Here is a 12,993-nt window from a genome sequence, read left to right on the forward strand (position 1 = left end):
TTACTGTGCGTAGACGGAGGGGGCCGGATGTCCGGGCCTTCGAGGGGGTGCCGGATGTCCGAGCTATGGGGGCCGGTTGTCTAGGGCCTGGGAGACCAACTTCGGTGAGGTTCTATGATGGAGTGCCAGATTTCCGGGGCTGGGCCGGATGTCCGGACGGCTCGGGCCGGATGTCCGTGGCCTGGGCCGGATGTCCAGGCCCTGTAGCTCGTCGGTTGGGCTGCTGCTGTAGTCACCTTCAAGGGGATGTCCGGGTATGTGGCCGGATGTCCGAGTCCTGGGAGCTATCTTCGTCTTCTTCCGTCGCCAACTTCCATGCTTCCCTTGTGGATGGTGTAGTTGTACACTTGCGCTCGCACTCCTCCTCGTCGTCCATGGTGCTCCGACAATGCCTATGTATGCACACGAATGGAGTGTCAAGTCGTATACCATCCTCGAAGGGGTCAAGTGAACACACGTAAAGGAGACGATTCACCTTTGTGTATGTGAAGTAGATGTCGCACGTGTCACTCGCCAAACGGACTCTTGACATGGTGATGTTCGTAGGATGCTCCGCATCACCAAGTGACAACTAACCAATCTAGGAGACACCACTCTCTAAAAGGTAATAGATGTTGTGTTGATAATGAACTCCTTGCTCTTTTGCTTCAAATGTTAGTCTCCCCAACACTCAACTCTCTCACACAGATTTGGATATGGTGGAAAGAAGATTTGAGTGGAAAGCAACTTGGGGAAGGCTAGAAATCAAGAACCTTGTGGTAGGATTGGAATGTCTTGATCTTAACACATGAGTAGGTGGTTCTCTCTCAGAAAATGTATGCTGGAAGTGTAGGCACGTTCTGATGGCTCTTTCACAAATGGAGAAGGGGGTGGAGGGGTATATATAGCCTCCACACAAAATCCAACCGGTACACACATTTGACCCAACTCGGTCAGACCGAATAGAAGAACTCGGTGAGACCGATTTAGTTCAAAATGTGAGCATTAGGAATCTCGGTGGGACTGACTGGAACAACTCGGTGGGGCCGATGTGCTAGAGCTTAGGGAAAACATAAACTCGGTGACACCGATTGCATCAACTCATGAGGCCGAAGTGAAGCAATAAGGCAACAGAGAAAATGTCAAGCCAACTCGGTGAGACAGATCGCTATTCTAGTGAGACCGAAATAATTGCAACACACAACAGTGACTTGGCAAGGCCATCTCGGTTAGACCAAGATCCGTATCGGTGTGACCGAACTGTTAGGGTTTCTAGCAGCGGCTATGTCATATGAACTCGGTGGCGCCAGATAGAAAGAATCGAGCCGAGTTGGAGTTTAGGGTTTTGACATATTCGGAATGAGAAAGTGGTTGAGGGCTTTGGAGCAATATCACTAAGCATTTTGAGCAAGTAGACCATTAAGCAACACCTCATCCCCTTTTAATAGTATTGGCTTTCCTATGGACTCAATGTGATCTTGGGTCACTAAAATAGAAATGAAGAGTCTTGAGCTTTAGCCAATGCATGTCCTTGATACCTTGAAAGGGGTTCCACATCCTCTTGTCCTTTCCACGCCATTGTTGAACTTGTCTAAAATACTCTAGATAAAGGCATTAGTCCAACAAGAGATATGTTGACATTAATTACCAAAATCACCCAGGGAGAACTTGTGCTTTCACTATTTCAAAGCACAAGTGTGGAAAAAGGATAGTAACATTGTCCCTTCTCTCTTTTTCTCTCTTTTTCTCTCTTTTTTTGTTTGGGCTCTTTGTCCTCATTTTTTATTTTGGGCTCTTTGGCCTCTTTTTTTTATGGGCTTCTTTGGCCTCCTTTATTTTTTTAAGTCCGGAGACTCGTCCCAACTTGTGAGGGAATCATAGCTTCCATCATCCTGTCCTCAAATGGGACAATGCTCTAATAATTATGATCAACTCACTTTTATAGAACAAAGGTATAACTCTATATGAATGCCTAATGCATATGAGAACAATATGACAATGATGGTGTGTGTCATAATAAAATGGAACGGTGGAAGTTGCATGGCAATATATCTCGGAATGGCTATGGAAATGCCATAATAGGTAGGTATAGTGGCTGTTTTGAGGAAGGTAAAGGGTGGGTTTAATGCACCGGCGAAAGTTGCGCGGTACTAGAGAGGCTAGCAATGGTGGAAGGGTGAGAGTGCGTATAATCCAGGGACTCAACATTAGTCATAAAGAACTCGCATACTTATTGCAAAAATTTATTAGTCATTGAAACAAAGTACTACACACATGCTCCTAGGGGGATAGATTGGTAGGAAAAGACATCGCTCGTCCCCGACCGCCACTCATAAGGAAGACAATCAAAGAATAAATCATGCTCCGACTTCATCACATAACGGTTCACCATATGTGCATGCTACGGGAATCACAAACTTTAACACAAGTATTTCTACCAATCCACAATTACTCACTAGCATGACTCTAATACCACCATCTTTATATCTCAAAACAAATGCAAGGAATCAAACTTCTCATATTATTCAATGCTCTTTATATGAAAGTTTTTATTATATCCCTCTTGGATGCCCATCATATTAGGACTAAATTCATAACCTAAGAAAATTACCCTGCTGTTTAAAGACTCAAAATAATATAAGTGAAGCATGAGAGTTCATTAATTTCTATAAAATAAAGCCACCGCCGTGCTCTAAAAAGATAGAAGTGAAGCACTAGAGCAAACTGCCTAGCTCAAAACATATAACTGAAGCACATAGAGTATTCTAATAAATTCACGATTAAAGCATGTCCCTCTCAATAGGTATGTAAAGAAAGGATGATTGTGGCAAACTAAGAATAAAAATGCTCATATCATACAAGACGCTCCAAGCAAAACACATATCATGTGTCGAATAAAAATATAGCCTCAAGTAAATTTACTGATGGATTGAAGACAAAAGAAGGGATGCCATCCGGGGCATCCCAAGCTTAGATGCTTAGTTGTCCTTGAATATTACCTTGCGGTACCTTGAGCATCCCCAAGGTTAGGATCTTGCCACTCCTTATTCGATAGTCCATCAAATCTTTACCCAAACTTGGAAACTTCACAACACAAAACTCAACAGAAAACTCATAAGCTCCGTTAGTATAATAAAATAAATCACCACTTAGGTACTGTTGTGAACTCATTGTAAATTTATATTGGTGTAATATCTCCTGTATTCCAACTTCTCCATGGTTCATACCCCCCCCCCCCCCGATAGTACCCATAGATTCATCAAAATAAGCAAACAACACATAGAAAACAGAATCTGTCAAAAACAGAACAGTCTGTAGTAATATGGAAACTTCGTATACTTATGTAACTCAAAAATTCTGAAAAATTAGGAAAACCTAGGCAATTTGTATGCCAATATTGTGTAAAAAAATTCAGAGCATGTCAATCTTGTGTAAAAAATTCAGATCAAAAGCACGTTTCTATGATTTTTTTTAGAATTCTGGCAATAATTGCAAAAGTTTCTGTTTTTCAGCATGATCAAATCAACTATCACCATAGACCATCCCAAAGGTCTTACTTGGCTCAAACACTAATTAAAACAACAAAACACAATTACTATAGAAGTAATAATGTGTATTCTCATAAAAACGAAAAGAAAAATATTGGGTTGTATCCCAACAAGTGCTTTCCTTTAAAGCCTTTTAGCTAGGCAGGGATAATTTTAATGATGCTCACATGAAAGATAGCAGTTGAAACATGAAGAGAGCATCATGTAACATGTGAAAAACAAGTTTAAGTCTAATACTTCCTATGCATAAGCTTTTTATAAGCAAACAAATGATCAAGACAAGTAAAAACTAGCATATGCAAGGAAGAAGAAAGGAACAATAGCAATCTCAACATAACGAGAGTTAATTTAGCAACATGAAAATTTATACAATAATATTTACCTCCCTCATAATAATTACATGTAGGATCATAATCAAATTGAACAATATAGCTATCACATAAAATTTTCTCTTCATGATCCACATGCATGCAAAGTTGTCACTCTTCCAAAATAGTGGGATTACATAATCATTACTTCTCCAAGACCACTTTTGTCAAAATTTTCATAAGATTGATCGATTTCCAAAGTAGTGGGATCATTATTTCCTAAAGTTGACACTCTTACAAACTCACTTTTAATATTATCTCAAACATTAGGCTTAAACAAATTTTCAATATCATAAGATGCATCACCCCAATCATGATCACTACAATAAGTAGTGGACATAGCAAAATTAGCATCCCCAACCTTGGGGTTTTGCATATTATTAGCACAATTGAAATTAATAGAATTTATAATAACATCATTGGAATCATGCTTTTCTTTTAAGGAGCTATCATGAATCACTTCATAAATTTATTTTTTTAACACTTCATCACAATATTCAGATTCACGAATTTCAAGCAAAACTTCATAAAGATAATCTAGTGCACTCAACTCACTAGCAATTGGTTCATCATAATTAGATATTTTAAAAAGATTAGCAAGTGGATGAGGATCCATAAGCTTTTTGCTTTCTGATTTTCAATAAACACACAATTATACCAAGCGAACAAGCAAACGAACCAAGTAAGACGTAAAGGCAAACAAAAAGGCAAACGGAAAGAAGGCAAATATTTTTGTGTTTGTCTAAAAATGTTTAAGTGGGGGAGAGGAAAATGAGAGGCAAATGGCAAATAATGTAAGTGCAAGAGATGAGAGTTTAGGATAGGTACTTGGTAGGCTTGATGTAGAACCTTCCCGGCAACGGCGCCGGAAATTCTTCCTGCTACTTCTTGAGCTTGCATTGATTTTTCCCTTGAAAGGGAAAGGGTGATGCAGCAAAGTAGAGATAAATATTTCCCTCAGCTAAGAACCAAGGTATCAATCCAGTAGGAGGCACAAGCAAGTCCCCAATATATGCACCTCCACAAACTAACAAACACTTGCACACAACGCGAAAAAGGGGTTGTCAGTCCCTTCACGGTCACAAACAAGAGTGTGATATAATAGAGATAGGTATAAAAGATAAATAAAAGAGCAAACTAAAGTAAATATAAATAAATTGCAGCAAGGTATTTTTGGGTTTTTTGGTTTATAGATCTGAAAATATATGATGGAAAATAGACCCGGGGGCCATAGGTTTCACTAGAGGCTTCTCTCTTGAAAGAAAACATACGGTGGGTAAACAAATTACTGTTGAGCAATTGATAGAAAAGTGCATAGTTATGATGATGTCTAAGGCAATGATCATGAATATAGGCATCACGTCCGTGACAAGTAGACCGAAACGAATCTACATCTACTACTATTACTCCACACATCGACCGACTCCTGCCTGCATCTACAATATTAAGTTCATAAGAACAAAGCAACACTTTAAGTAAGATGACATGATGTAGAGGGATAAACTCAAGAAATATGATATAAACCCCATATTTTTATCCTCGATGGCAACAATGCAATATGTGTCTCGCTACCCCTTCTGTCACTGGGTGAGGACATCGCAAGATTGAACCCAAAACTAAACACCTCTCCCACTGCAAGAAAAACCAATCTAGTTGGCCAAACCAAACCGATAATTCGAAGAGATATACAAAGATATCTTAATCATGCATAAAAGAGTTCAGAGAAGACTCATATAATATTCATAAATAATCTGATCATAAGTCCACAAAGAAAATAGGTTACAAAGTCCAAATATCCATGCTTCAAAGAAAAGAATATGCAATGAACATGTTAGGCAGCATTCCACATCAAAAATTCTGTTTTAATCATTTACCTCCTCGAGGACGAGCAGGAATTAACCTTGGGGATGCTGATACGTCACCAACGTATCTATATTTTTTTATTGTTCCATGTTGTTATATTATCATTCTTGGATGTTTTACCATCATTTTATATCATTTCTGGTACTAACCTATTGACATAGTGCCTAGTGCCAGTTGCTGTATTCTGCTTATTTTTTACATCGCAGGAAATGAATACCAAACGGATTCCAAATGCAACGAAACGTTTTGTGGAATTTTTATGGACCAGAAGACACCCAATGGGCCGGAGAAGCACCTGGGGGGCCCCGAGGGGGGCACAACCTACCAGGGCGCGCTTGGGCCCCCAAGCGCGCCCAGGTGGGTTGTGCCCACCTCGGTGGCCTCCCGCATCGCCTCTTTGCTCTATAAATACCCCAATATTCCAGAAACCCTAGGGGAGTCGTCGAAAATCAATTCTAGCCGCACGTTCCAGAACCACCAGATCCAATCTAGACACCATCACGGAGGGGTTCATCATCCTCATTGGTGCCTCTCCGATGATGCGTGAGTAGTTCATTGTAGACCTACGGGTCCGTAGTGTTGGGGAACGTAGTAATTTCAAAAAAAATCTACGCACACGCAAGATCATGGTGATGCATAGCAACGAGAGGGGAGAGTGTGTCCACATACGCTCGTACACCGAAAGCGGAAGCGTTAGCTCAACGCGGTTGATGTAGTCGTACGTCTTCACGATCCGACCGATCAAGTACCGAACGCACGGCACCTCCGAGTTCTGCACACGTTCAATTCGATGACGTCCCTCGAACTCCGATCCAGCCGAGTGTTGAGGGAGAATTTCGTCAGCACGACGGCGTGGTGACGATGATGATGTTCTACCGATGCAGGGCTTCGCCTAAGCACTGCTACGATATTATCGAGGTGGACTATGGTGGAGGGGGGGCACCGCACACGGCTAAGAGATCCAAAGGATCAATTGTTGTGTCTATGGGGTGCCCCCCTGCCCCCGTATATAAAGGAGCAAGGGGGGAGGCGGCCGGCCAAGGAGGAGGGCGCGCCAAGGGGGGAGTCCTACTCCCACCGGGAGTAGGACTCCTCCTTTCCTTGTTGGAGTAGGAGAGAAGGAAAGAGGGGGAGAGGGAGAAGGAAAAGGGGGCTGCACCCCTTGTCCAATTCGGAATAGAGGGGGGTTGCGCGCCTCCTTCCTTTTGACCTCTCTCCTCTATTCCTGTATGGACCAATAAGGCCCAATACTTCTCCCTGGCGAATTCCCGTAACTCTTCGGTACTCCGATAAATACCCGAATCACTCGGAACCTTTCCGAAGTCCGAATATAGTCGTCCAATATATCGATCTTTACGTCTCGGCCATTTCAAGACTCCTCATCATGTCCCCGATCTCATCCGGGACTCCGAACTACCTTCGGTACATCAAAACACATAAACTCATAATATAACCGTCATCGAACATTAAGCGTGCGGACCCTACGGGTTCGAGAACTATGTAGACATGACCGAGACACGTCTCCGGTCAATAACCAATAGCGGAACATGGATGCTCATATTGGCTCCCACATATTCTACGAAGATCTTTATCGGTCAGACCACATAACAACATACGTTGTTCCCTTTGTCATCGGTATGTTACTTGTCCGAGATTCGATCGTCGGTATCTCAATACCTACTTCAATCTCGTTACCGGCAAGTCTCTTTACTTGTTCTGTAATACATCATCCTGCAACTAACTCATTAGTTACAATGCTTGCAAGGCTTATAGTGATGTGCATTACTGAGTGGGCCCAGAGATACCTCTCCGACAATCGGAGTGACAAATCCTAATCTCGAAATACGCCAACCCAACATGTACCTTTGGAAGCACATCTAGATCACCTTTATAATCACCCAGTTACGTTGTGACGTTTGGTAGCACACAAAGTGTTCCTCCGGTAAATGGGAGTTGCATAATCTCATAGTCATAGGAACATGTATAAGTCATGAAGAAAGCAATAGCAGAATACTAAACGATCGTGTGCTAAGCTAACGGAATGGGTCAAGTCAATCACATCATTCTCCTAATGATCTAATCCCGTTAATCAAATGACAACTCATTTCTATGGCTAGGAAACATAACCATCTTTGATCAACGAGCTAGTCAAGTAGAGGCATACTAGTGATACTCTGTTTGTCTATGTATTCACACATGTATCATGTTTCCGGTTAATACAATTCCAGCATGAATAATAAACATTTATCATGATATAAGGAAATAAATAATAACTTTATTATTGCCTCTAGGGCATATTTCCTTCAGTCTCCCACTGGCACTAGAGTCAATAATCTAGTTCACATCGCCACGTGATTTAACATCAATAATTCACATCACCATGTGATTAACACCCATAGTTCACATCGTCATGTGACCAACACCCAAAGGGTTTACTAAAGTCAATAATCTAGTTCACATCGCTATGTGATTAACACCCAAAGAGTACTAAGGTGTGATCATGTTTTTGCTTGTGAGATAATTTTAGTCAACGGGTCTGTCACATTCAGATCCGTAAGTATTTTGCAAATTTCTATGTCTACAATGCTCTGCACGGAGCTACTCTAGCTAATTGCTCCCACTTTCAATATGTATCTAGACCGATACTTAGGGTCATCTAGATTAGTGTCAAAACTTGCATCGACGTAACCCTTTACGACGAACCTTTTATCACTTCCATAATCGAGAAACATATCCTTATTCCACTAAGGATAATTTTGACCGCTGTCCAGTGATCTACTCCTAGATCACTATTGTACTCCCTTGCCAAAATCAGTGTAGGGTATACAATAGATGTGGTACACAGCATGACATACTTTATAGAACCTATGGCCGAGGCATAGGGAATGACTTTCATTCTCTTTCTATCTCCTGCCGTGGTCGGGCTTTGAGTCTTACTCAATTTCACACCTTGTAACACAGGCAAGAACTCTTTCTTTGACTGCTCCATTTTGAACTACTTCAAAATCTTGTTAAGGTATGTACTCATTGAAAAAACTTATCAAGCGTCTTGATCTATCTCTATAGATCTTGATGCTCAATATGTAGGCAGCTTCACCGAGGTCTTTCTTTGAAAAACTCCTTTCATACACTCCTTTATGCTTTGCAGAATAATTCTACATTATTTCCGATCAACAATATGTCATTCACATATACTTATCAGAAATGATGTAGTGCTCCCACTCACTTTCTTGTAAATACAGGCTTCACCGCAAGTCTGTATAAAACTATATCCTTTGATCAACTTATCAAAGCGTATATTCCAACTCCGAGATGCTTGCACCAGTCCATAGATGGATCGCTGGAGCTTGCATATTTTGTTAGCACCTTTAGGATTGACAAAACCTTCTGGTTGCATCATATACAACTCTTCTTTAATAAATCCATTAAGGAATGCAGTTTTTGTTTATCCATTTGCCAGATTTCATAAAATGCGGCAATTGCTAACATGATTCGGACAGACTTAAGCATAGATACGAGTGAGAAACTCTCATCGTAGTCAACACCTTGAACTTGTCGAAAACCTTTTTGCGACAATTCTAGCTTTGTAGATAGTAACACTACTATCAGCGTCCGTCTTCCTCTTGAAGATCGATTTATTTTCTATGGCTTGCCGATCACCGGGTAAGTCAACCAAAGTCCACACTTTGTTCTCATACATGGATCCCATCTCAGATTTCAAGGCCTCAAGCCATTTTGCGGAATCTGGGATCATCATCGCTTCCTCATAGTTCGTAGGTTCGTCATGGTCAAGTAACATGACCTCCAGAACAGGATTACCGTACCACTCTGGTGCGGATCTCACTCTGGTTGACCTACGAGGTTCGGTAGTAACTTGATCTGAAGTTACATGATCATCATCATTAGCTTCCTCACTAATTGGTGTAGGAGTCACAGGAACAAATTTCTGTGGTGAACTACTTTCCAATAAGGGAGCAGGTACAGTTACCTCATCAAGTTCTACTTTCCTCCCACTCACTTCTTTCGAGAGAAACTCCTTCTCTAGAAAGGATCCATTCTTAGCAACGAATATCTTGCCTTCGGAACTGTGATAGAAGGTGTACCCAATTGTCTCCTTTGGGTATCCTATGAAGACACATTTCTCCGATTTGGGTTTGAGCTTATCAGGATGAAACTTCTTCTTATAAGCATCGCAACCCCAAACTTTAAGAAACGACAACTTTGGTTTCTTGCCAAACCACAGTTCATATGGTGTCGTCTCAAACGGATTTAGATGGTGCCTCTTTTTTTACGTGAATGCAGCTGTCTCTAATGCATAACCCCAAAACTATAGTGGTAAATCGGTAAGAAACATCATAGATTGCACTATATCCAATAAAGTACGATTATGACGTTCGGACACACCATTATGCTGTGGTGTTCCAGGTGGCACGAATTTGTGAAACTATTCCACATTGTTTTAATTGAAGACCAGACTCGTAACTCAAATATTTGTCTCCGCGATCACATCGTAGAAACCTTATTTTCTTGTCACGATGATTTTCCATTTCACTCTGAAATTCTTTGAACTTTTCAAATGTTTCAGACTTATGTTTCATCAAGTAGATATACCCATATCTGCTCAAATCATCTGTGAAGGTCAGAAAATAACGATACCCGCCGCGAGCCTCAACACTCATCGGATCACATACATCAGTATGTATTATTTCCAATAAGTCAGTTGCTTGCTCCATTGTTCCAGAGAACGGAGTCTTAGTCATCTTGCCCATAAGGCATGGTTCGCAAGCATCAAGTGATTCATAATCAAGTGATTCCAAAAGCCCATCAGCATGGAGTTTCTTCATGCGCTTTACACCAATATGACCTAAACGGCAGTGCCACAAATAAGTTGCACTATCATTATTAACTTTGCATCTTTTGGCTTCAATATTATGAATATGTGTATCACTACGATCGAGATCCAACGAACCATTTTCATTGGGTGTGTAACCATATAAGGTTTTATTCATGTAAACAGAACAACAATTATTCTCTAACTTAAATGAATAAACGTTTTGCAATAAACATGATCAAATCAAATTCATGCTCAACGCAAACACCAAATAACACTTATTTAGGTTCAACACTAATCCCGAAAGTGTAGGGAGCGTGCGATGATGATCATATCAATCTTGGAACCACTTCAAACACACATCGTCACTTTACCCTTAACTAGTCTCTGTTCATTCTGCAACTCCCGTTTCGAGTTACTACTCTTAGCAACTAAACCAGTATCAAATACCGAGGGGTTGCTACGAACACTAGTAAAATACACATCAATAATTTGTATATCAAATATACCTTTGTTCACTTTGCCATCCTTCTTATCCGCCAAATACTTGGGGCAGTTCCCCTTCCAGTGACCAGTCCCTTTGCAGTAGAAGCACTTAGTCTCAGGCTTAGGTACAGACTTGGGCTTCTTCACTTGAGTAGCAACTTGCTTGCCGTTCTTCTTGAAGTTCCCCTTCTATCCCTTTGCCCTTTTCTTGAAACTAGTGGTCTTGTTAACCATCAACACTTGATGCTCTTTCTTGATTTCTACCTTCGTCGATTTCAGCATCGCGAAGAGCTCGGGAATTACTTTCGTCATCCCTTACATACTATAGTTCATCACAAAGTTCTACTAACTTGGTGATGGTGACTAGAGAATTCTGTCAATCACTATTTTATCTGGAAGATTAACTCCCACTTGATTCAAGTGATTGTAGTACCCAGAAAATCTGAGCACATGCTCACTACTTGAGCTATTCTCCTCCATCTTTTAGCTATAAAACTTGTTGGAGACTTCATATCTCTCAACTCGGGTATTTGCTTGAAATATTAACTTCAACTCCTGGAACATCTCATATGGTCCATGACGTTCAAAACATCTTTGAAGTCCCGATTCTAAGCCGTTAAGCATGGTGCACTAAACTATCAAGTGGTCATCATATTGAGCTAGCCAAACGTTCATAACGTCTGCATCTGCTCCTGCAATAGGTCTGTCACCTAGCGGTGCATCAAGGACATAATTCTTTTGTGCAGCAATGAGGATAATCCTCAGATCACGGATCCAATCCGCATCTTTGCTACTAACATCTTTCAACATAATTTTTCTCTACGAACATATCAAAATAAACACAGGGAAGCAACAATGCGAGCTATTGATCTACAACATAATTTTAAAAAATACTATCAGGACTAAGTTCATGATAAATTTAAGTTCAATTAATCATATTACTTAAGAAGTCCCACTTAGATAGACATCCCTCTAATCCTCTAAGTGATCACGTGATCCATATCAACTAAACCATGTCCGATCATCACGTGAGATGGAGTAGTTTCAACGGTGAACATCACTATGTTGATCATATCTACTATATGATTCACGCTCGACCTTTCGGTCTCCGTGTTCCGAGGCCATATCTGTTATATGCTAGGCTCGTCAAGCTTAACCTGAGTATTCCGCGTGTGCAACTGTTTTGCACCCGTTGTATTTGAACGTAGAGCCTATCACACCCGATCATCACGTGGTGTCTCAGCATGAAGAACTTTCGCAACGGTGCATACTCAGGGAGAACACTTATACTTTGATAATTTAGTGAGGGATCATCTTATAATGCTACCGTCAATCAAAGCAAGATAAGATGCATAAAAGATAAACATCACATGCAATCAATATAAGTGATATGATATGGCCATCATCATCTTGTGCTTGTGGTCTCCATCTCCGAAACACCGTCATGATCACCATCGTCACCAACGCGACACCTTGATCTCCATCGTAGTATCGTTGTCGTCTCGCCAATCTTATGCTTCTACGACTATCGCTACCGCTTAGTGATAAAGTAAAGCATTACAGGGCGATTGCATTGCATACAATAAAGCGACAACCATATGGCTCCTGCCAGTTGCCGATAACTCGGTTACAAAACATGATCATCTCATACAATAAATTTAGCATCATGCTTTGACCATATCACATCACAACATGCCCTGCAAAAACAAGTTAGACATCCTCTACTTTGTTGTTGCAAGTTTTACGTGGCTGCTACGGGCTTAGCAAGAACCGTTCTTACCTACGCATCAAAACCACAATGATAGTTTGTCAAGTTGGTGCTGTTTTAACCTTCGCAAGGACCGGGCGTAGCCACACTCGGTTCAACTAAAGTTGGAGAAACTGACACCCGCCAGCCACCTATGTGCAAAGCACGTCG

The sequence above is a fragment of the Aegilops tauschii genome, chromosome 3, assembly GCF_002575655.3.
Source record: "Aegilops tauschii subsp. strangulata cultivar AL8/78 chromosome 3, Aet v6.0, whole genome shotgun sequence".
NCBI lineage: Eukaryota > Viridiplantae > Streptophyta > Magnoliopsida > Poales > Poaceae > Aegilops > Aegilops tauschii.